At 45.1% G+C, this 26779-nt stretch overlaps 1 pseudogene across 1 annotated transcript in view; it reads left to right on the plus strand.

Moving 5' to 3' along the window:
- Positions 1–23013: 23013 nt before the first annotated feature.
- LOC311121250 (tektin-3-like) overlaps positions 23014–26779 on the plus strand; it is an 89595-nt pseudogene continuing 85829 nt past the window's right edge. The window contains exon 1 of the transcript in view: positions 23014–23125. The product of the transcript in view is annotated as a tektin-3-like (transcript). The remainder of the gene's footprint in view (positions 23126–26779) is intronic.

Raw genomic sequence — 26779 nt, forward strand, 5'->3', positions numbered from 1 at the left:
GGAGCACCATTAAATACATTATAAAAAAAATTAAAGAATATGGCACCACAACAAACCTGCCAAGAGAGGGCCGCCCACCAAAACTCACGGACCAGGCAAGGAGGGCATTAATCAGAGAGGCAACAAAGAGACCAAAGATAACCCTGAAGGAGCTGCAAAGCTCCACAGCGGAGATTGGAGTATCTGTCCATAGGACCACTTTAAGCCGTACACTCCACAGAGCTGGGCTTTACGGAAGAGTGGCCAGAAAAAAGACATTGCTTAAAGAAAAAAATAAGCAAACACGTTTGGTGTTCGCCAAAAGGCATGTGGGAGACTCCCCAAACATATGGAAGAAGGTACTCTGGTCAGATGAGACTAAAATTTAGCTTTTTGGCCATCAAGGAAAACGCTATGTCTGGCGCAAACTCAACACTTCTCATCACCCCGAGAACACCATCCCCACAGTGAAGCATGGTGGTGGCAGCATCATGCTGCGGGGATGTTTTTCATCGGCAGGGACTGGGAAACTGGTCAGAATTGAAGGAATGATGGATGGTGCTAAATACAGGGAAATTCTTGAGGGAAACATGTTTCAGTCTTCCAGAGATTTGAGACTGGGACGGAGGTTCACCTTCCAGCAGAACAATTATCCTAAGCATACTGCTAAAGCTACACTTGAGTGGTTTAAGGGGAAACATTTAAATGTCTTGGGATGGCCTAGTCAAAGCCCAGATATGACCGAAAGATTGTTGCACCTCAGTGGAACTCATACAACTTGAAGGAGTTGGAGCAGTTTTGCCTTGAAGAATGGGCAAAAATCACAGTGGCTAGATGTGCCAAGCTTATAGAGACATACCCCAAGAGACTTGCAGCTGTAATTACTGCAAAAGGTGGCTCTACAAAGTATTGACTTTGGGGGGGATGAATAGTTATGCACACTCAAGTTTTCTGTTTTTTTGTATTATTTCTTGTTTGTTTCACAAAAAATAAATATTTTGCATCTTCAAAGTGGTAGGCATGTTGGGTAAATCAAATGATACAACCCCCCCCCCAAAATCCATTATAATTCCAGGTTGTAAGGCAAAAAAATTGGAAAAATGCCAAGGGGGGTGAATACTTTCGCAAGCCACTGTACAACACTTCCAATACCCAGTGGCCAAATATAACTAACTGAAATCTATGCCCCCACTAAGCTATGCCTCCAATGGTTGTACCTTTATATTCATAATATTGGGTACAGAAATGTACCATTATACTAGATTATCCACACATGTACCCTAAAAGGTAACGAACAGTACCATGTGAGATGTATGTGTACCTCTAAAGGTATATTATGTATTTTGATATTTTTGTACCCCCTGGAGCAATACTGTTCCCTAACCGACCCTTATTTCTGAGAGGAAAAAACGACAAACCAATCATTCTCTTTCCTCTTTTTGTCTGACCTCACCTTTGACCAGGAGTCAAATCAACCATGCATTTATAAACAAGAGAGCGAGAACTGGGATCAAAGTGTTACACGTGTCACCTAACTGTCAACCACCTGTCAACAACTGTCACGTAATTGTCACTGCCCCGTCACCTAACTGTCGCCTAACTGTCACTGCCGCTAGCTGTCACTTCCCCTGTCACCTAACTGTCACCTAACTGTCACTGCCCCTGTCACCTAACTGTCACCTAACTGTCACTGCCCCTGTCACCTAACTGTCACCTAACTGTCGCCTAACTGTCAGCTAACTATCACCTAACCGTCGCCTAACTGTCAGCTAACTGTCACCTAACTGTCGTCTAACTGTCACCTAACTGTCCCATAATTGTCACCCAACTGTCATTTCCCCTGTCACATAACTGTCGCCTAATTGTCGCCTAACTGTCGCCTGTCACATAATTGTCACCTAATTGTCACCCAACTGTCACTGCCCCTGTCACCTAACTGTGTCCTATCTGTCACTGCCCTTGTCACCCAACTCACATCTAACTGTCACCTAACTGTCACCTACCTGTCACCTAACTGTCACCTACCTGTCACCTACCTGTCACCTACCTGCCACGTAACTGTCACCTAACTGTCGCCTAACTGTCACCTACCTGTCGCCTATCTGACGCCTAACTGTCACTAACCTGTCACCTACCTGTCACCTACCTGTCACTTACCTGTCACCTACTGTCACCTACCTGTCACTAACCTGTCACCTGCCTGTCACCTACCTGTCACCTAAGGCTTTAAAATGTTTCTTTAACCTGTCTCCTCCCCTTCATGCACTTAAGTATTTTGACTTGCCCATTCACCCTCTGAATGGCACACATACACAATACATGTCTCAAGGCTTAAAAGTCATTTGTGAACCTGTCTCCTCCTTCATCTACACTGATTGAAGTGGATTTATTAAGTGACATCAATAAGGGATCATAGCTTGTCATGGAAAGAGCAGATGTTCCTAATGTTTTGTACACTCTGTGTATTGTCTCACATTCCTACCGCCAAAAGGAACAACCGCAAGAACAACCGGTAAAGTACGTTAAAATATCATTTTATTCAACATTCTGGCTTGTAGAGGTCATGAGGTCATGAGAGGAAACTTTCCTCATCCAAACGCTCATTTCTGTCCGACGTAGAATTCAATGCAATTCATCGTCGGGTTTCCAGGCAAGTGTTAATACTGATAGGATCGAAAGGAAGGGAGTGCTGATCTCGGGTCAGCTTTCTCCATTCAAATCTTTCCTTAACATTATACATTATTTCACAATTCTGACGACGGATCAGCTGTTAAAGAGATATTCCCACCTACGGCTGCAAATATTAAGGCGGCTTATTCATATTTGTGCACATTGGGCTTCACTTCATGAAATATATTGAGACAAATTACAGACAGCCAACAAGAAGAAAATACAACTCAATTGATTGAACATGAAATGTATTTCAATATGATCTAAATAGGTCTATAGCCTACTGTTTATACACTGCTCAAACAAAATAAAAGGAACACTAAAATAACACTTCCTAGATCTGAATGAATTAAATCACCTTATTAAATACTTTTTTCTTTACATAGTTGAATGTGCTGACAACAAAATCACACAAAAATTATCAATGGAAATCAAATGTATCAACCCATGGAGGTCTGGATTTGGAGTCACCCTTAAAATTAAAGTGGAAAACCACACTACAGGCTGATCCAACTTTGATGTAATGTCCTTAAAACAAGTCAAAATGAGGCTCAGTAGTGTTTGTGGCCTCCACGTGCCTGTATGACCTCCCTACAACGCCTGGGCATGCTCCTGATGAGGTGGCGGATGGTCTCCTGAGGGATCTCCTCCCAGACCTGGACTAAAGCATCCGCCAACTCCTGGACAGTCTGTGGTGCAATGTGGCGTTGGTGGATGGAGCGAGACATGATGTCCCAGATGTGCTCAATTGGATTCAGGTCTGGGGAAGGGGCGGGCCAGTCCATAGCATCAATGCCTTTCTCTTGCAGGAACTGCTGACACACTCCAGCCACATGAGGTCTAGCATTGTCTTGCATTAGGAGGAACCCAGGGCCAACCGCACCAGCATATGGTCTCATAAGGGGTCTGAGGATCTCATCTCGGTACCTAATGGCAGTCAGGCTACCTCTGGCGAGCACATGGAGGGCTGTGCGGCCCCCCAAAGAAATGCCACCCCACACCATGACTGACCCACTGCCAAACCGGTCATGCTGGAGGATGTTGCAGGCAGCAGAACGTTCTCCACGGCGTCTCCAGACTCTGTCACGTCTGTCATCTGTGAAGAGCACAGGGCGCCAGTGGCGAATTTGCCAATCTTGGTGTTCTCTGGCAAATGCCAAACGTCCTGCACGGTGTTGGGCTGTAAGCACAACCCCCACCTGTGGACGTCGGGCCCTCATACCACCCTCATGGAGTCTGTTTCTGACCGTTTGAGCAGACACATGCACATTTGTGACCTGCTGGAGGTCATTTTGCAGGGCTCTGGCAGTGCTCCTCCTGCTCCTCCTTGCACAGAGGCGGAGGTAGCAGTCCTGCTGCTGGGTTGTTGCCCTCCTACGGCCTCCTCCACGTCTCCTGATGTACTGGCCTGTCTCCTGGTAGCGCCTCCATGCTCTGGACACTACGCTGACAGACACAACAAACCTTCTTGCCACAGCTCGCATTGATGTGCCATCTTGGATGAGCTGCACTACCTGAGCCACTTGTGTGGGTTGTAGACTCCGTCTCATGCTACCACTAGAGTGAAAGCACCGCCAGAATTCTAAAGTGACCAAAACATCAGCCAGGAAGCATTGGAACTGAGAAGTGGTCTGTGGTCACCACCTGCAAAACCAGTCCTTTATTGGGGGTGTCTTGCTAATTACCTATAATTTCCACCTGTTGTCTATATCATTTGCACAACAACATGTGAAATGTATTGTCAATCAGTGTTGCTTCCTAAGTGGACAGTTTGATTTCACAGAAGTGTGATTGACTTGGAGTTACATTGTGTTGTTTGTGTTCCCTTTATTTTTTTGAGCAGTGTATTTTAATGCAGTCATCTCGGTTTTCATTTGAATCATCTTTTTAGCGTCACTTGTTTGTATCAATTGCAAAGACATTGGCAATGTTGTATAGTAGTCAACTTTGTTCTGAACTTATCGGTGGTCAAATAGAGAAGGGTAAACCATGTGTTTGTATGTTTAGCTGAGATCTTCTGTGTATAAAGTGATGCGGGAGGGCAAAAAAGCATCTAACGATGCACTTAGCTGTTCTCAGTGGTGGAAAAAAGTACCCAATTGTCATATTTGAGTTAAAGTAAATATACTTTAATAGAAAATGACTTCAGTAAAAGGTAAAGTCACCCAGTAAAATACTACTTCAGTAAAAGTCTAAAAGTATTTGATTTTAAATATACTTAAGTATCAAAAGTAAATGTAATTGCTAAAATATACTTAAGTATCAAAAGTAAAAGTATAAATCATTTCAAATTCTTTATGTTAACCAAACCAGACGGCACCATTTTCTTGTTTTTTAAATGTATGGATAGCCAGGTGCACGCTCCAATACTCAGACATAATTTACAAACGAAACGTGTGTTTAGTGAGTCTGCCAGATCAGAGGATGTTCTCTTGATAAGTGCGTGAATGGACCATTTTCCTGTCCTGTCCAAAATGTAAAGAGTACTTTTGGGTGTCAGGGAAAATGTATGGAATAAAAAGTATATTATTTTCTTTAGGAATGTAGTGAAGTAAAAGTTGTCAAAAACAGAAATAGTATACTACAGATACCCCCAAAAACGACTTAAGTATTACTTTAAAGTATTTTTACTGAAGTACTTTACACCACTGGCTGTTCTACGAGTGGTCTGAGGCAGGCGTTAGATTACGAGCTTTTTAAGTGCAACGTTAATAACAATGGTTTTGGGAAACAGCTCAGAGATTTAAAGATGCTTCTACGAAGGTTCTAACGATGAATTTAGCCTTACGATGCTTTTGGGAAACCGGGCCCAGGCAATATCTGACTTTGAAGTGAAACATCTCAATTTCAGTTTAGATTTGTTTTATTGGTCCTGTGCAGTTGTAAATCAAGTAAATACAACTTATTTTAGAATAAATAGTGAATTGTGCAAGGGTTCCAGTTCTTAGCTGACCCATAAATATATTTTGGAAGTTCTAAAGAAGATTTAGGATGTTCTAAAGAACATTTAAAGGGACCGAACTGAAAAAAGAGATCGAACTCATCCATCCTAAAGATAACACTCTTCTATGGCTGCATTTACACAGGCAGCCCAATTCTGATATTTTTTCCACTAAATCACATCAGATCTTTTCACATCAGATCTTTTTATGAGCTTATCTGATTGGTCAAAATACCGATTAGTGAAAAAAATATCAGAATTGGGATGCCTGTGTAAACGCAGCCTCAGAGGTACACAAATGCATGCATATATTTGACCAACAAGCAAATTGGAGACTTTGTTGACTCACCCCCACCATTCTTGTAACAAAGATAGGAAACATCCAGATATTTCCAAGTCCAATAATAGCACCAGCCACAGTTGCTCAATTTTACTATCCCACTGGCCGCGCTCCCTGACCCTGTGTTGGGTGTCCTGCACCGGCCCTGGTAGAGCCTCATGCCTGCCTACGGAGAGAGGAGCTGCCATCCTGCCAGTAAGTCCAGAGCCAAGAGATGCTGGTGGAGTCTGCTGAGTTCCTGCCTGGAGATCAGTGGTTGGTGCAATTGTCTGCTCCTGTTGGAGCTTTTATGGATACCAGCACTGAGAAGGGGTGGTGGTAGCCTCGAGGTTAGAGAGGCGGGCCGGTTCTAACCTCCGAGCTGCCTACTGTGAAATCAGCTGGGAGTGATCTGGCAGCCAGAGGGTTACCAACTTCAATATCCCATATACGTCGTATTGCCGTTGTACCCTTGAGCAAGGCACATTACCTCTAAGTGCTCTGCAGCAGGACCTGCGTGTGTGTGTGTGTGTGTGTGTGTGTGTGTGTGTGTGTGTGTGTGTGTGTGTGTGTGTGTGTGCGTGTGCGTGTGCGTCATGTTGGGTGTTGGGTGCTGTGACAGCAAAAAATGAAGAATATCTGTGCAAATGGACCAAAAAAAGCAAGTATTCTTTAAAAGATGCCAGGTGATTCTGTCTAAAGGAGGAGTCAAAGCATGCACGGGATTATGATATTTAAATGAGGAGAGCTGCACTTTTGGTGTGACTAACACCTTTTGACAGGACTTCAGTACATGGCTTTCGACATCGTTTCTGAATTCGTTCCCATCTGCTGTAGTGGGTGTGTCAGCAAAGAAAGTTATGAACGTTCTAACCCAGGGACATTTTGATAAATACAGGTATGCCGGCATTACAAAGTGTTTCCGTGAACCTGCGCTGTCCTGGGCAGTGACTCTAGACATACAGTGCCTTGTCTGAAAGAGAGCTGGGGTCAGCCCAGAAACAAAGGGGAGACACAAGGGGATATCTAAAGAAATGATGTAGGTTAGCGTTTTTAGTCATTACTGTTGTTCTGGACGCAGCTCTGCAAAGTGGTCACTAGCTGGCACAGCCACAAAGTAATAACATCTGATTTTAAACGTAACCCTAACCTTAACCCTAACCTTAACCACACTGCTAGCCCTAATGACTAACCCTAACCTTAAATTAAGACCAAAAAGCTAATTTTTTTAGGATAATGGATGGAATGGAATCACTGGGAGGCATTAGATGGGAGCTGGCTCTGTTCTTTCTGCTTTCCTGGACAATCTGCTACTTCTGCATCTGGAAAGGAGTGAGGTCTACAGGAAAGGTAGGACTTGGAGAGGTAGGTGACCATGCTGGTCTTGTCTGGTTCCTGACCAGCACCTATCTCTTCTCTAGTGAAGGGCCGGATCCCAAATTCCCGCTCAGCCAGGTCAAAGGCCACCTGGAGGTTGCCCTAGATAAGGAGTCTGCATGGTTATGCTGTCCAAACTCTCCCTTTCACATACTTTAAGGTTTCTCTGAAAACGGTTGTTCTGTGTGCTCTGTTTTATGACACCTGCCAATAACAGAGAGAGAAAAAGCCACTTAGAGGAAGGTCAAGGGTCATTCGCATGCGCCACTTATATTTACTCTCGCACAAAGAACATCTGTGAGGGAGAGACTGGGGCCTGTGTGCAGATAGTGCAACAGGACATACACTGACATGAATGGATTACGTTCATGCTTTACTCTACACACCCACTGAAGGACGCCTTCCTCTAAGGCAATAATATAAAAACAGCGTGGGTGGGTGTAAAATGTTTTGGAATCATCGGTGTCTTGATGTAAACGTTTAGCCTAATGCACTTAATGAGGAAAGTCACCATCACAGGATATACCGTATATAGGGTATGTCATTCTTTGGGTAACGGTTGGTGCAGTAAAGGAGGCCTTAGGAGTTTCTCAACACTTTCACAGTGAGGCCATAGCCTATACAGTCAATCAGTGGTGAAATTGTGTGAGAACAGAGGTGTTCTATCCTCCCAGACATCCAGCTGAAGATGTTTTAACTACTGGGAGGGGTCTCAGTAGTGTGAGAGTGTTGAAATAATACAAAGTTCCAATATTAAAGTAGTCCAGATGTAGGATATTTCAAGAATGATTCATCTAATTTCTGATGCGGTTTAACCTTTGTTGTCTCACCTGTGTGTCAGCACCCAGCAAGATGACCATGACGAAGAAACATATGGCCAGCAGCTGAGGTAGAAGCGTCATGGCCACGGCACGAGGACAGGATATGAACGCCAGGCCAGGTCAGTGCATTCGGAAAGTATTCAGACCCCTTGACTTTTTCCACATTTTGTTACGTTACAGCCTTATTCTAAAATGGCTTAAATTATTTTTTTCATCATCAATCAACACACAATACCCCATATGTAACTAGTGTCAGTGGAATGCGGTGGATCGAAGTCAGGCGCAGGACACAGAACTTGAGGAAACGTACTTTACTGAACTTGAGTAAAGAAAACAACACAGCAATACCTTCACGCAGGAAGGAACTAACCCGCTCACCAAACGACACACGAAACGAAAAACAACCACGCACAAGACACATTGGGAGCACCTGGGTTAAATAGGGTAGGTGTGATTACACAAATGGGAAACAGGTGTGTGACATAGACAACAGGTGCAACATAGACACATATAACATAGATCGGCAGTAGCTAGTATTCCGGTGACGACGAATGCCGCAGCCTGCCCGAGCAAGGAGGAGGGGCAGCCTCGGCAGAATCCGTGACACCATAATGACAGAGCAAATACAGTTTTTTTTTACATTTTTGCAAATGTGCTAAAAAAATAAAAAACAGAAATACCTTATTTACATAATTATTCAGTCCTTTGCTATGATACTCGAAATTGAGCTCAGCAGCATCCTGTGATCAGGAGCTTCCATTGATCATCCTTGAGATGTTTCTACAACTTGATTGGCGTCCACATGTGGTAAATTCAATTTATTGGACATGATTTGGAAAGGCACACACCTGTCTATATACTGTAAGGTCCCACAGTTGAAAGTGCATGTCAGAGCAAAAAACAAGCCATGAGGTCAAAGGAATTGTGTCTAGGCACAGATCTGGAGAAGGGTACCAAAAATTATTTGCAGCATTGAACGTCCCCAAGAACACAGTGGCCTCCATCATTCTTAAATGGAAGACGTTTGGAACCACCAATACTCTTCCTAGAGCTGGGCACCTGGCCAAACTGAGGAATTGGGGGAGAAGGACCTTGGTCAGGGAGGTGACCAAGAACCTGATGGTCACTCTGACAGAGCTCCAGAGTTCCTCTGTGGAGATTGGAGAACCTTCCAGAAGGACAACCATCTCTGCAGCACTCCAACAATCAGGCCTTTATGCTAGAGTGACTAGATGGAAGCCACTCCTCAGTAAAAGGCACATGACAGACTGCTTGGAGTTTGCAAAAAGGCATCTAAAGACTCTCAGACTATGAGAAACAAGATTCTCTGGTCTGATGAAACCAACATTGAACTCTTTGGCCTGAATGCCAAGCGTCACATCTGGAGGAAACCTGGCACCATCCCTACGGTGAAGCATAGTGGTGGCAGCATCATGCTGTGGGGATGTTTTTCAGAGGCAGGGACTGGGAGACTAGTCAGGATCCAGGGAAAGATGAACGGAGCAAAGTACAGAGAGATCCTTGATGAAAACCTGCTCCAGAGCACTCAGGACCTCAGACTGGGGCAAAGGTTCACCTACTAACAGGACAACTACCCTAAGCACACAGCCAAGACAACGCAGGAGTGGCTTCGGGACAAGTCTCTGAGTTTCCTTGAGTGGCCCAGCCAGAGCCCAGACTTGAACCCAATCGAACATCTCTGGAAAGACCTGAAAATAGCTGTGCAGCAACGCTCCCCATCTAACCTGACATAGCTTGAGAGGATATGCAGAGAAGAATGGGAGAAACTCCCCAAAAACAGGTGTGCCAAGCTCGAGGCGTCATAACCAAGAAGACTTGAGGCTGTAATTGCTGCCAAAGGTGCTTCAATAAAGTACTGAGTAAAGGGCCTGAATACTTATGTAAATGTGATATTCACGTTTCTTATTTTTAATAGATTTGTAAAAATGTCTAAAAACCTGTTTTTGCTTTGTCGTTATGGGGTATTGTGTGTAGATTGCTGAGGGAAAAAAAACAATGTAATTAATTTTAGAATAAGGCTGTAACGTAACAAAATGTGGAAAAAGTCAAGGGGTCTGAATACTTTCCAAATGCGCTGTACATAAATAACCATAAACTATGGAAGTATTGTAAAGTATGGAAGTGAGTGGTAAGCTATGGAAGTCATTAGTGGCCACTGGCCTGGACCCATAAATGTTTGTGTTGTCTTGCCAAGTATCCCGCAGCAACAGGAAATGTGAATGATTATATGGATTATAATTAATGGACATTTTTCTAGGTTTTGATACATTTTTCATTATGGCACATCAAGTATGAATATTCAAAGTTGAATGACAAACGTTAAAAGCTTTTTTAAAACTCTATACTACAAGTTTGCATTTCCTGCAGTGCAGGAACATTCTCAGCAACAAAAGAGTGGTCAAATTAAGATCTTACATCTGTATGGTCATTGTCACAAGAAGTTGGCAAGACAGCACAGACTGATCTGGTACCAGGCCAGGAAGTTAGTGGTACTCTTACCAGATATGGGCAGCCAAGCAACGAAGCTTAACCCTCCGTTCACCAAACACAGCATGAACGTGTCCCTATAAATGAGGTAAAAGGTAAGGTAAAATCAGCTCAGGTCAAATCTTGTGCATTATGTCTAAGGTCTCAGTCGATTTCCTCTGTACAGGAATTCAAATAACTACATTTGCGATAAGCTAAACCTTCAAAGAATTGACAATAAAGAAGATTGGGGAAGGAGGTGGAAAATGGCAGCTATAATAAAGGAATGCTGCAGGGATGTAGAGGATGTGAACGCTGAAAGACAGATAATTGATAACAAGGTCGTCATTAGTTAGCCTCAGGTGCAAGGCCTGCCTGACTGACTGACTGACTGACTGACTGACTGACTGACTGACTGAGGCTCTTGTTACTCCAGGGTGCATCCCAAATGGCTTCATATTCCAAATTCCATCTATTCCCTAATGGGGTCAAAAGTACTGCACGATGTAGGGAATAGAGTGTCATTTGGGACTCAGACCATGGTTAAATCTCCAGACAGCCAGGTTATTAGACATATCTTTAGAATCCCATAGTAGCAGGGGAGGCTTTTCTCATTTGTCATAGTCTATTGGGTAAATGAATATAAATATTGAATGTACAGTTGTTATTTTTTACCCCCTTTTTTCTCCCCAATTTCGTGATATCCAATTAGGATCTTGTCTCATCGCTGCGACTCCCCAACGGGCTCGGTAGAGGCGAGGGTCGAGTCATGCTTCCTCCGAAACATGACCCACCAAACCGCAGTTCTTAACACCCGCCCGCTTATCCCGGAAGCCAGCCGCACCAATGTGTCAAAGGAAACAAAGTTCAACTGACGACCGAAGTAGGGTTGTTCCATAAGGTTAGTCATATTAGCTAGTAGGGTCATTCCATAAGGTTAGTCATATTAGCTGGTAGGGAGACAGATAAAGTGGAGACAGATCTGGGATCATGGATAATAAGAGGATCAAATTAAACTGCCTAACTGTAATGGCTCCTCTCTCTGCACGCACTGCTGCTTTAAGGGTTCCATTCAGCTCAGAATAACATCTGAAAGGGAGCTGCCTTAAAGGGGGAATCTGGTGTTTGGTACATCATTTTTTTTACTTTTAAATTAATGATACTGTATATTGATTGATTCTTGAAGAATATAACTTATAATGCCTCATGAGCTTGCCCCTTTAAAATCCAATCAAAGCAAGTGTGACCATCTAGGTTTGAACCTCGGTCATCAGTGTGCCACAAGAGTGTGTAAGTCAGCTGAGCTAAAGCCTAGAGGAGAATAAAGGGAGAAATGGTGTACAGTACAAGTTATTAAAGCAAAACAATCATATGGTTCTTACTGCCACTATTTGGCCAGTTGGTGAAATCACAGGACAGAGGACAGGACAGAGATGTGGTGAAAATACCGTAAATCTACAACTAGTTACGGTGTTTTTACAGCTAAATTTGGTTGTTAATGGACATTATGCTGCTGTATTCTGATTATGTGGGACTCAACCTCCCTTGGGATTTGACCTCCCATCTTCTTGGTTACTAGCTACCTGAAGTTCCAGCTATGCCACCAGGTCTGTGGATGTAAGAGAGATTGGCAAGAACACATTTATGCACTTTGCCTAAAGTTGAAAATGTAGTAAACATATACAACAACTTGGTGTTATTTCTATAAAATGACAGTATACTGCTGCATTCTGATTTCAATTATTGTAAAACCTTGTACTGAGACCACAACTGGCGCTCAGCCTTAACTGGGATTTGAACTTATAACCTCTTGGCCGCTAGCAACCTGAATGTCTTGCTACATGTCCTGCTACACAACCAGGTCTGTGAGTATGAAGAGATATGGCCACAGACTTATAGGTAAGAATACATTTCTGCACTTTGCTAAACGCTGCCCAGATGCAAGTAAATAATTGTCCAATTATCACCACCAATTTAAAACCAGCAGTGCTCAAGGACATTTGACATAGAGCATATAATACTTCTCTGGGGATTTGAACTTGCAACCTCTTGGTTGGGAGTGTATCAATGTCAATGCTGTGGAACATGTATTAACACACTCTCAACAAATAAGGGTATGGTTAGGTTACGCTACAGTGTTGTTCTCTGGGGTACACAAAAGTCAAAGGTACACTTTACAGGTACACTTAAGAACTCACACGGTACAGTTTGGTACCTTGTAAGTATAATGGGACATTTTTCTACCCAATATTTTGAATATAAGGTACAATCACTGCGCGTTGATAGGTGGGGGCAATGTACTAATTAGCATGTTGGGGGTGTGGTCAAATATATGGAATTGTTTTAAGAAGGTCATACCGAGGATCATTTTGCTATTTGATTTTGAATTTTAAGACCCCTTGAAGTATAATTATTTTATTTTTTAAATTATATGATGAAAAATGTTATTTGGCCTTACTGCTATTAGCCCATACAAGCGCATTGAATAACAGATTCACTACATGGAACAACAGTCCCCAAGTGTCTGTCCTATATCTGAGAGATTTAAGAAAGAACTGGAAACATTTCTTGTCATTTTTTTACATGTATTGAACCACTTTTTTTTAGCACTAAACAGTCTCCATATATTCTTCCGTTCATGTTTTCAACTGGTACCGGGGGACCTTCAGACAAGTCTTGTGAGGCCTGTGGCCATCTTAGAGTCTCACCTTTCCACAGAGGGGTCATATTAGTGTGCAGCCTAAACCGTTCGGACGCTACAGACAGAAGTTGTCAGAAGAGGCTGTACCGACTTCAGATTAGTCTTGTGAGGCTTGTGGGTCCTTGTGGTCCTAGAGCAAAACGGCATACCGTGTTAATTTGAAGGATGGGCCAAAAAGTACCCAAGTGCATTGTGATTGACAGGAAATAAACAGTTGAAGTCGGAAGTTTACATACACCTTAGCCAAATACATTTAAACTCAGTTTTTCACAATTCCTGACATTTAATCCTAGTAAAAATTCCCTGTCTTAGGTCAGTTAGGATCACCACTTTATTTTAAGAATGTGAAATGTCAGAATAATAGTAGAGAGACTGATTTATTTCAGCTTTTATTTATTTCATCACATTCCCAGTGGGTCAAAAGTTTACATACACTCAATTAGTATTTGGTAGCAATGCCTTTAAATTGTTTAACTTGGGTCAAACATTTCGGGTAGCCACAAGCTTCCCACAATAAGTTGGGTGAATTTTGGCCCATTCCTCCTGACAGAGCTGGTGTAACTGAGTCAGGTTTGTAGGCCTCCTTGCTTGCACACGCTTTTTCAGTTCTGCCCACAAATCTTCTATAGGATTGAGGTCAGGGATTTGTGATGCCACAACTTTGGATGTATGCTTGGGGTCATTGTCCATTTGGAAGACCCATTTTAAATTAATAGCAATGGCTAAATTTCACATATGAAATCATGTGAAAACTGGTTTTTGGAACACTTCACATGTGACATTTAACATGTGAAATCATGTGAAAACATTTATTTTTGGAACACTTCACCTGTGACATTTCACACGTGAAACCATGTGTTTTTGGAACACTTCACAATTCCATGAGTTATCGCTGTTCATCTAAAATGACAATGCTTCTGCCCCTAACCATTCATTACCTATAATACATCTCTGCACTTAGCAACAGAGTGCCATCTGAACTGCTATTTTAGTTACATTTACATTACATTTCAGTCAGTTAGCAGACTCTCTTATCCAGAGCGACTTACAGTTAGTGAGTGCATACATTATTTAACCTACTGGCCCCCCGTGGGAATTAAACCCACAACCCTGGCAAACACCATGCTCTACCAACTGAGCTACATCCCTGCCGGCCATTCCCCCCCCTACCCTGGACAACGCTGGGCCAATTATGCGCCGCCCCATGGGTCTCCCGGTCGCGGCCGGCTACGACAGAGCCTGGTTCGAACCAGGATCTCTAGTGGCACAGCTAGCACTGTGATGCAGTGCCTTAGACCACTGCGTCACTCGGGAGGTAGTTATCAGTCAATCTGACTATTCTCTCTTCATTGATTTAATTGACTTATTTCAGTAATTTGGGGTTTTCTGTATAGTTGTCTAATGTTGGTGGGACATATTATTCTGTTTCAATGTTACTCCTGAATCCCTATGATAAATATAATATATAAGTAGTATATGTGGGCTGCGTGGTAGCCTAGTGGTTAAGAGGTTGGGCCAGTAATCAAAAGGTTGCTGTTTTGAATCCCTGAGCTGACTAGGTGAAATTTTTTTTCAATGTGCATTTAACCCTAATTGCTCCTGTCACATGTGAAACTTCATGCTGCTTGCCTCTTTGTTTCTCTTTATGTATGCTGTGTCATCGTTTCCACGACAACACATATGTGAGATAATTGAGACAGCACTGTAGATGTACCGGTGTCAAAGGGAGTGTTTTCAGCTTGAGAACCATTCATCTTTTTAATGACCCTGATGGCTCTGCTGGGTCTGCTTTATGTCTCACTAGAAGGACAGTAACCCAGTTGTTAGATATCATGTAAACACTGATGTTTCCAATCTGTTTCCATCTGTTGTGGCCATGTTGAAGTCATGCAGTTGACCATATAGATTGAGTATTGAGAGGCCTATATTTCCGCACCACTGGACACAGTTAAAATCAGCCTTAAAAGCTGCTCTCTGTCTATCTCTCCGATTGTGTTGTCAACCATGCAGAGTCCCTTGCCTTCCTCTTTCACTGCCAATAAAATGATTAGAACTTGCAAGTGAGTGTGTGTTTGCATAAGTGAGGTTGATTGTTGAAGGGGAAGAAGGGGTAAGAGTTGATTTAGTTCTGACACTGCATCAGCCCCGAGAGTCTCCTTTATGGCGGGGACATTATGGACACCCAAAAGGTCAGAGGACAGATCTGTGTGACGATGACTTTGGGCTCAGTCTTGACCTTGGGGAACCTTGGGGAGACAGTTTGGAGAGCCTGATGCCCCCCAGAAAGGGGGTTCAATGGCCATGGGGGTTCAATAAAGCGTGGGCCACTGGGCCTTTCCCCCTCATGATGAATGAATTGTTCTGCCACTGGAAAGACGGGGAATAACTCAGCCTGTCCACCTCTTTGAACAGCACTCTGGGAAGGACAGGGTTAGGTCTATCAGGGCCCAGGATAGTAACCTGTTCCTGGGTTACACGTAATGACTAGAGCCACAGCTGACCGGGATCATGACAGGTGCACCTTGAGCAAGGGTCACCTTTGAAGAGGACGGTGATGTGAAAGTATAAGAACTGTTTACGTGTGTGTTGGGTGATCTGTCTGTGTGTGTGTCTCTGCCTGCGTGCATGTGTGCGTGTGTGTGTGTGCACGTTTGTTTGTGTGCGTGTGCGTGTGTGTTTAAAGCGAGCAAGGTCAGATCTCAGATCACAGCCACCTTTCTAATCTCACCCAGCTGCATGTCCAGGCAGGTCACATCAGATCGACTTAAGGATTCAACGTTTGTTCAGGTCCCCAGGACGTCGGGAGAATCCTTCACTGCCGTCCACTAGGGTGCAACGTGAGTGCCTATTACCATCTAGTAGGCTGGCAGCTTGCCAGGGCGTTGTGGTTGGGGATAGAGGAAAGGCTTAACCCTATCCCAAACCTTAACCCTTACCTTAACCAGTTGGAATGTTACAGACAAACGTTGAATATTGAAGTTAGAGTGTGAGAACTTGTTGGTACGTCGTTGCCCCCTTCAGCCCTCTATCTCCTTCCTTATGTTTTAATGATTAAAGCTACAAATGACTCCTGTCCCAAGACTTACTGTGGTGATAGCAAGCAGATGGTGCCAGGGCCAGATGAGGCAGAGAGACAGATATACAACGACATTTATATTTCATGAGCCTTAATTGCGTCTGTTGTCCCCTACCCCACCCTATGGCATACCCCCTAACCCACCCTACGCCCCCCTACCCCACCCTACAACCCCTACCCCACCCTACGCCCCCTACCCCGCCCTACGCCCCCTAACCCACCCTACCCCACCCTACGCCCCCTACCCTACCCTACGCCCCCTAACCCACCCTACGCCCCCTACCCCACCGGCCTGCCGATGTTATGCCTGTCTCACACAGACATTAAATCTCCCCATAGACCCTAAGCGAAAGGGGGTGCCAGGGTAATAATTATATTAAAAGTCTATTTGTTAATGTTCAGATATGATGGCCGTTCAAGAGTAGTGTATTAGAAAGAGAAACAAGTTTCTAGACGTTGTCGAGGGGACTGGGAAAAACAATAGCTGAACAGAGCAAAAGGTACCGAATTAAGCCGATTGAAACCAAGAACCAGCATTTTTTAGCAATGTTGGAGATAGTATAATTATAATGATTTCAACAGAACCATATGCTTCATCTGAAGGGTGTATCTGATTTGTCCAAGCCCTAACAAAGTGTTAGTTTATTATGAAAAGATAAATCTGTCTGTCTCGTCCGTCCTCATTCACATCTGTAGTAATGTGTCCTGAGGCTTGATTGATGGAAGGCCTGGGGATCGGGTGGATGTGTGCGTGTAAATGTGTGTGTGGGTGTTGGGGGTTCACTCAATAAAATCAAGATTGTGGAGGGGGGTAGGGGTGAAGGGGGTATGAAGGGGAGAGGCGTGGCAGATCAGATTACAGATCAATCACCCCCCCAGAGTGAGGACAACATGGGTGATGCTTGGGGTCACCATGTTGCTTCAACCCAGATCCCCCCCTTTTACCTCTCTTGTCCTCATGTTGTCCTCTATGCTTGTTCTACAGAATCCTTCACCACTGATCCAGTAGGCCTAATTCAGATTAAATATGTTTAAGGTTTCCCCATTTAGGTCATAAACATCCTAACATAACACCACGAGAAACACTCGAAGGAACCTCCCAACAAAGGGTTAGGGTGAGGGCAATATAAAACGTCCCAAATGTTGCCAAAGTTGCATAGCATTTGTCTTGTCACCACGGGCCCTACTGTCCTGACTCTACTCAATGATGATGTGTTGTGCCATAAAACTCTCCTTACTCTACTCAATGATGATGTGTTGTGCCATAAAACTCTCCTTACTCTACTCAATGATGATGTGTTGTGCCATAAAACCCTCCTTACTCTACTCAATGATGATGTATTGTGCCATAAAACCTCCACAAAGCCTCATAGAGGGACAATAGAGGAGGATCATTCGTTACTTTAACTGAAGGGTATAGAGTTCAGAAACACAGACAAAACACTGAACACATTACTGTCCTTTAGCAAGACAAACAACCCAGCTACACACACACACACACACACACACACACACACACACACACACACACACACACACACACACAAACACACAATGCATGTAAATTACTGTGGGGTTCATTCCCTTCTCGCAAACAAGCTAGGATGTAAATAAAGCCTAATGATCGCCTGCCACACAGACAGTCAATGGCCCCTCACAAAGTTCAATAAAACAAATTGATCACTCAGCGAAGCTCTGGGGAGATATTTCGATGTAGACCCTCCACCCACCCTTCCTCATCATCTGTCTGTCTCCTTGTGATGAAAATGTATTTGACTGAGGTGGATTTCTGGGGCCGCATTATGAATACAGGCCCTGATAGACAAGCATTCATCTGTCATACTCAGATCTCACCACATGGCTACAGTGTTAGCTAGTAAACTTTGAACTAGTGCGCCATGCTACTTCGCAGAGTTTTGCACATGTTATTACATCATATCACCACAAGATGGCGGAAGCTCCCTGGTCATTATTATGCCTGTGTGCTGCTAGCCCAGACCTAGAGTGTCCTGTACATCTGAAGTGGATTTCCTGCATAGAAATGACTTTGGAATAAAATCATCCAGAAGTGCACTTATTAGACTGGGTTTGTACTAGAGGTCAGTCTGACTCATTTGACTGGGTTTGTACTAGAGGTCAGTCTGTTCACAGCCTGCTCACACTGCCCTACCCTATGCTTTGACTTCTTTCTCCCCTCTCTCTCCAGATAAAATCCTGCGACTTGTGACTGCAGGCCGCCCAACAACCTGCCCGCTTGACCCCATCCCCTCCTCCCTTCTCCAGACCATCTCCGGTGACCTTCTCCCCTACCTCACCTCGCTGATCAACTCATCCTTGACCGCTGGCCATGTCCCTTCCGTCTTCAAGAGAGCGAGAGTTACTCCCCTTCTCAAAAAACCAACACTCGACCCCACTGATGTCAACAACTACAGACCAGTATCCCTTCTTTCTTTTCTTTCCAAAACTATTGAGCGTGCCGTCTTTAGCCAACTCTCTTGCTATCTCTCTCAGAATTACCTTCTTGATCCAAACCAATCAGGTTTCAGGACTGGTCATTCAACTGAGACTGCTCTTCTCTGTGTCACGGAGACTCTCCGCACTGCTAAAGCTAACTCTCTCTCCTCTGCTCTTGTCCTTCTAGACCTGTCTGCTGCCTTTGATACTGTGAACCATCAGATCCTCCTCTCCACCCTCTCCGAGCTGGGCATCTCCGGCGCGGCTCACTCCTGGATTGCGTCCTACCTGACCGGTCGCTCCTACCAAGTGGCGTGGCGAGACGCTGTCTCCGCACCACGCGCTCTCACCACTGGTGTCCCCCAAGGCTCAGTTCTAGGCCCTCTCCTTTTCTCCCTATACACCAAGTCACTTGGCTCTGTCATATCCTCACATGGTCACTCCTATCATTGCTACGCTGACGATACACAACTAATCTTCTCCTTTCCCCCTTCTGATAACCAGGTGGCGAATCGCATCTCTGCATGTCTGGCAGACATATCAGTATGGATGACGGATCACCACCTCAAGCTGAACCCTGGCAAGACGGAGCTGCTCTTCCTCCCGGGGAAGGACTGCCCGTTCCATGATCTCGCCATCACGGTTGACAACTCCGCTGTGTCCTCCTCCCAGAGTGCGAAGAGCCTAGGCGTGACCCTGGACAACACCCTGTCGTTCTCCGCCAACATCAAGGCGGTGACCCGCTCCTGCAGGTTCATGCTCTACAACATTCGGAGAGTACGACCCTGCCTTACACAGGAAGCGGCACAGGTCCTGGTCCAGGCGCTTGTCATCTCCCGTCTGGACTACTGCAACTCGCTGTTGGCTGGCCTCCCTGCCTGTGCCATTAAACCCCTACAACTCATCCAGAATGCCGCAGCCCGTCTGGTGTTCAACCTTCCCAAGTTCTCTCACGTCACCCCCCTCCTCCGCACACTCCACTGGCTTCCAGTTGAAGCTCGCATCCGCTACAAGACCATGGTGCTTGCCTATGGAGCAGTGAGGGGAACGGCACCTCTGTACCTTCAGGCTCTGATCAGTCCCTACACCCAAACGAGGGTATTGCGCTCATCCACCTCTGGCCTGCTGGCTCCCCTTCCTCTGCGGAAGCATAGTTCCCGCTCAGCCCAGTCAAAACTGTTCGCTGCTCTGGCACCCCAATGGTGGAACAAGCTCCCTCACGACGCCAGGACAGCGGAGTCACTCACCACCTTCCGGAGACATTTGAAACCCCACCTCTTTAAGGAATACCTGGGATAGGATAAAGGAATCCTTCTACCCCCCCCCCCCCCCCCCCTCTGGCTAAGAGCGTCTGCTAAATGACGTTAATGTGCCCTTGAGCAAGGCACTTAACCCTAATTGCTCCTGTAAGTCGCTCTGGATAAGAGCGTCTGCTAAATGCCTAAAATGTAAAATGTAAAAGTCTGTGGACTGATACGGTCCCTGTCTGAGCCATTAGACTGAACTCAGTAATACTTTAACAGATATTGTATGTCCTGGCGTCTGGCTTGATGCCAGGGCTGACCAGCCAGATTCACACCAGAGAGCTGTTGTTAGAAAGCCAATTATTAACCACCACACTCAACACAACAGAGATACTATTTGGACGGACTGTGGCACGGTTGTTTTGAGGGAAGCAGCGAGCAACACTGTTGACACCACACATCCTGCCCGTTACCATGGAGAAGTAGACCCACCATTCATTTCATTTGTCCTCCATGGCTTTCTTGCTGTCAGTGGACGGGCCAAGCACCCTCTCCTCCCCCCACCCCCTTTTAAAGGCTTTGACCCCAGCAGGGTGGAGGAGGTCAGCTTCCTTCCCCGTTTAGAGAGGGATGGAGGAGGGAGGGAGAGAGGGGGGGCTGTTTCTGGGAGCAATAGCAGCCTAGGGAGGGTGGTGGTGTTGTAGCAGGGGCCCACACAGTGTTTACAGAAAACAAAGATATGTCCCCTGGCCCCGGCCTGCACATTCCTTCCCTCTCATTCACTCATCGCCCTTAGAGGAGAGGTGGGCTGGAGAACCAAAAAAAGGAGGAAATGGACGATACCTTGTCACTTCATCGTCTGCTCCTCCCTTCCTCTAACGTGGTTATTTTCAGCAGGTGTGTGTGTATGTGTGTGTGTGTGTGTATGTGTGCGTGTGTGTGTGCGTGTGTGTGTGTGTGTGTGTGTGTGTGTGCATGCATGTGTGCGTGCGTGCGACATCCTTAAGGAAGGGCCATGGCTTTGGTAGCGGCTCCAGGCCTGAAATCCTGAAGGCCTTGAGGACTCTCCCCATCCCAGTAGGGGCAGTTAGGTCCCACTCTATCAATCAGTCCCTCCTGTTCTATGGTCCACATCCAATGTTCCCAATGCTGGAAAATGATACCGACAGACCAACAGACCGACAGACCGACAGACCAACAGACAGACAGACAGACAGACAGACAGACACACTCTCCAATGCCTTAGCCTCTCTGGTTAATCAAACACACGTGTGACCTGCCTCCAACATTCCACAATGCGGCCTGGGCTTTGGGTCCTCATCGCTCTGCATACAGAGTTCCCATGAGACTCAGTGTTCTAGAGGGACTGGAGCGTTTGGGTTCACTCCAGCAGTCATTCAATCTAAGGGGTGGATTGTCATCAAGTTTGGTTGACGAGGCTGATGTTTCATTTCATGTGTTTTCTTTTTCTCCACACCAATTAAAAATGCGTTAACTTGTTCAGTATGTCTGCATTGGAGAAGTGGTTGTGTCAGCTTTACCTCGTTACAAGGAGTACAGAGGACAACAGCACATAGCAAACCCACTGATGAAACTGCACCATTTTAAATGGGTTTGTATGTGGGATTTAAATAGATTATCTAGTTATGTATTTTTTAAGACAGACAGGAAGAGGAAGTAAACTACTCTGTAGCTGTTTCCCTGATCCCTTCAGCCCCTAGTGTGTTCTGTTTTCCTTCTCCTGGCCTCTCCTTACTTCTGTTTACCTAGCCTCTCCTGGCCTCTCCTTACTTCTGTTTACCTAGCCTCTCCTGGCCTCTCCTTACTTCTGTTTACCTAGCCTCTGATGGCCTCTCCTTACTTCTGTTTACCTAGCCTCTCCTGGCCTCTCCTTACTTCTGTTTACCTAGCCTCTCATGGCCTCTCCTTACTTCTGTTTACCTAGCCTCTCATGGCCTCTCCTTACTTCTGTTTACCTAGCCTCTCCTGGCCTCTCCTTACTTATGTTTACCTAGCCTCTGATGGCCTCTCCTTACTTCTGTTTACCTAGCCTCTCCTGGCCTCTCCTTACTTCTGTTTACCTAGCCTCTCATGGCCTCTCCTTACTTCTGTTTACCTAGCCTCTCCTGGCCTCTCCTTTCTTCTGTTTACCTAGTATCTCTTGGCCTCTCCTTACTTCTGTTGACCTAGCCTCTCTTGGTCTCTCATTACTTCTGTTTACCTAGCCTCTCCTGGCCTCTCCTTACTTCTGTTTACCTAGCCTCTCCTGGCCTCTCCTTACTTCTGTTTACCTAGCCTCTCATGGCCTCTCCTTACTTCTGTTTACCTAGCCTCTCCTGGCCTCTCCTTACTTCTGTTTACCTAGTATCTCTTGGCCTCTCCTTACTTCTGTTGACCTAGCCTCTCTTGGCCTCTCATTACTTCTGTTTACCTAGCCTCTCCTGGCCTCTCCTTACTTCTGTTTACCTAGCCTCTCCTGGACTCTCATTACTTCTGTTTACCTAGTCTCTCCTGGCCTCTCCTTACTTTGCATAATAAACTTCCCATCCCAGGCTGCGTTGGGTCGTTAGCCTTTGTAACCATTTGTGGGTTTAATCCTTAACCTCTAACATTTACTCTGCCAGCCAGCAGGCCCCTGGTGACTGACAGCAGTCACAGCCACTGGGGGATTAATGAGCCATTTAGCCAGCCATTCACAAACACTGGAACACTGGGCTGGCAACCTCCAGGGTCACGCACCAACAGTGGCTGCCAGGCGGGACTAGTTGTTTGATACAATCACCATGGCAACAGAGACTTGAACAGGGCGGTTTAGTGGAATAGAAGGCTTGCATTCACGCTGGGGTAGAAGTTTAACCAGGAGATGAGGCATTGGCAGGACGTGGATGTCTGTCTGTACAGAGAGAAGCATTTGAATGAATAAACTTTATTGACAGTTTATGTGATGGGTATGAAGCCTGTCCCGCAGGAGCTGCTGGACCAAACAGGACACTACATCTTTGACAGTCTGACCATATCAGAGGCAGAGCTAACCCAGACACACTGCCTCAGGAAAGGTGAGCGCTCAACTGTTGGCTCATACTGGGTGTGTGAGAGATACATTGCACAAATCAGTTGCATATTCCAATGACAAACCATTCTGATATTTCTGTTGTTTCTGTTGTAAAGGTATTGGTAGCTCTACAGTGTAGAGTAGCCACGCTACTCCAGGCTATCCCTCGCTGACAGGTCAAACTTGTAAGAGTGCAGTAATGGGAGGTAAGGAATGTCCAAGGGAATGATGCTGGTTCTAGCTTTAACCACAGAAAACTGAAAAGGGTGTGATGACCCACCTCAATCATCCAGTGCACTATTCCAGGATTCTTTCTTTCTCTCGTGAGAGGGGGAAGAGTGTTGCAGGACGACCACACACAGACCAACCTCACAGCTCCACTTGATGGTGAGGGTTTACATAATATACCATTACCCTCCAATTCAACAGGGAATGTCTCTGAAAACTACTATTTTTATGTTTCAGCTCATGGCTCTAGTAACAAGAGTGGAAGTTTATTGTTTTAAAAGTTGTTACAAATTGGGAATGTTTTTAATTAGGCATTAATACCTATGATACCTCAAGAGTTGCATTGCTGGAGGAGAGTGAGAAACCAACCCCTTAATGGTGAAACTACAGGAGGGCCCAAATGTAGGGCCGCACGGCTGTTGATGCTCAAACACGCTGAAACATATTTACCCAATATTTATCCCTGTGTCTAATTAAGAAGTACTTCATCCTAAAGCTGGTTGAAGACCGAAGAGAACCTGTGTCTGCCCATTTTTCACCCTGTCTGCACCTTACTTTACACCGTTCACTCTCACGAGCTCACACACACACACACACACACACACACACACAGTTTAGTATAGCTAACCTTGTGGGGATACACAATTCAGTCCCATTCAAAATCCTATTTTCCCTAACCCCTAACCCTAAACCTAACCCTAATCTTTACCCTAACCCTAACCTTAACCTTAACCCTAACCCCAAAACTTAACCTTAACCCTAAACCTAACCCTAGCTCCTAACCCTAAAACTAGCCTTAGCTCCTAACCCTAAACCTAATTCTAACCCTAACACTAATTTTAACCTTAACCCTAAACCTGCTAGCATTTGACCTTGTGGGGACTAATACATTTTTTTTGTTCGTTTACTAAACATTTTCGCACACCAACCTGGACTCAGGGGTAACATAGTAAACATGTGACACTCAAATTAGTATGATATGTTACATTTACATTAACGTCATTTAGCAGACGCTCTTATCCAGAGCGACTTACAGTTAGTGCATACATTATTCTTTTTAATTTTCATACCCCATGGGAATCGAACCCACAACCCTGGCGTTGCAAACGCCATGCTCTACCAACTGAGCTACCTCCCTGCCGGCCATTCCCTCCCCTACCCTGGACGACGCTGGGCCAATTGTGCACCGCCCCATTGGTCTCCCGGTCGCGGCCGGCTACAGCAGAGCCTGGATTCGAACAAGGATCTCTAGTGGCACAGCTAGCACTGCGATGCAGTGCCTTAGACCACTGCGCCACTCGGGAGACATTTCTTATGGTATTTATTAATTTGTGGATGTCCATTATCCATTACGAATGATATGTTATGAATGACAATTCATATGATATGTTACGAATTATAAATCATACAATATGTTACTAATTTGCAATACGTATTACAAATTCGAATTTGTTGTGGCTAACGTTAGCTAGGTGGCTAACGTTAGCTAGGCTAAGGGTTAGGGTTAGGAGTTAAGGTAAGGGTTAAGGTTAGGGTTTGGGTTTAAGGTTAGGGTTAAAATTAGGATCAGGAGTTAGGGTTAGTAGTTGCAAAGTAGTTTCTAATGAAATGCTACAGTTGTCTGTGATGTGATCCAAACGCGCAACCTTTGGGTTGCTAGACGTTCACATTATCCACCTACCCATCCGCCCCAACCAACCTCCCTCCTTCTGTTTTTGGCATAAGTAATCTTCTGTTTTATGTAAGCGTACCAAACGTAACATATACTAATTTGAGTGTCACAGATGACCATGAAGGCCCTGGACCTATACAGTGGGGGAAAAAAAGTATTTAGTCAGCCACCAATTGTGCACGTTCTCCCACTTAAAAAGATGAGAGAGGCCTGTAATTTTCATCATAGGTACACGTCAACTATGACAGACAAATTTAGAAAAATAAATCCAGAAAATCACATTGTAGGATTTTTTATGAATTTATTTGCAAATGATGGTGGAAAATAGGTATTTGGTCACCTACAAACAAGCTAGTTTCTGGCTCTCACAGACCTGAAACTTCTTCTTTAAGAGGATCCTCTGTCCTCCACTCGTTACCTGTATTAATGGCACCTGTTTGAACTTGTTATCAGTATAAAAGACACCTGTCCACAACCTCAAACAGTCACACTCCAAACTCCACTATGGCCAAGACCAAAGAGCTGTCAAAGGACACCAGAAACAAAATTGTAGACCTGCACCAGGCTGGGAAGACTGAATCTGCAATAGGTACATTTACATTTACATTTTAGTCATTTAGCAGACGCTCTTATCCAGAGCGACTTACAGTTAGTGAATACATATTTTTTTATACTGGCCCCCTGTGGGAATCGAACCCACAACCCTGGCGTTGCAAACGCCATGCTCTATCAACTGAGCTACATCCCTACCGGCCATTCCCTCCCCTACCCTGGACGACGCTGGGCCAATTGTGCGCCGCCCATGAGTCTCCCGGTCGCGGCCGGCTGCGACAGAGCCTGGATTCGAACCAGGATCTCTAGTGACACAGTTAGCACTGCGATGCAGTGCCTTAGACCACTGCGCCACTCAGGAGACATAAGCAGCTTGGTTTGAAGAAATCAACTGTGGGAGCAATTATTAGGAAATGGAAGACATACAAGACCACTGATAATCTCCCTCGATCTGGGGCTCCACGCAAGATCTCACCCCGTGTGGTCAAAATTATCACAAGAACGGTGAGCAAAAATCCCAGAACCACACGGGGGGACCTAGTGAATGACCTGCAGAGAGCTGGGACCAAAGTAACAAAGCCTACCATCAGTAACACACTACTCCGCCAGGGACTCAAATCCTGCAGTGCCAGGCGTGTCCCCCTGCTTAAGCCAGTACATGTCCAGGCCCGTCTGAAGTTTGCTAGAGTGCATTTGGATGATCCAGAAGAGGATTGGGAGAATGTCATATGGTCAGATGAAACTAAAATAGAACTTTTTGGTAAAAACTAAACTCGTCGTGTTTGGAGGACAAAGAATGCTGAGTTGCATCCAAAGAACACCATACCTACTGTGAAGCATGGGGGTGGAAACATCATGCTTTGGGGCTGTTTTTCTGCAAAGGGACCAGGACGACTGATCCGTGTAAAGGAAAGAATGAATGGGGCCATGTATCGTGAGATTTTAAGTGAAAACCTCCTTCCATCAGCAAGGGCATTGAAGATGAAACGTGGCTTGGTCTTTCAGCATGACAATGATCCCAAACACACCGCCCGGGCAACGAAGGAGTGGCTTCGTAAGAAGCATTTCAAGGTCCTGGAGTGGCCTAGCCAGTCTCCAGATCTCAACCCCATAGAAAATCTTTGGAGGGAGTTGAAAGTCTGTGTTGCCCAGCGACAGCCCCAAAACATCGCTGCTCTAGAGGAGATCTGCATGGAGGAATGGGCC

This window comes from Coregonus lavaretus (genome assembly GCF_964263955.1).
Source record: "Coregonus lavaretus genome assembly, chromosome: 1".
NCBI lineage: Eukaryota > Metazoa > Chordata > Actinopteri > Salmoniformes > Salmonidae > Coregonus > Coregonus lavaretus.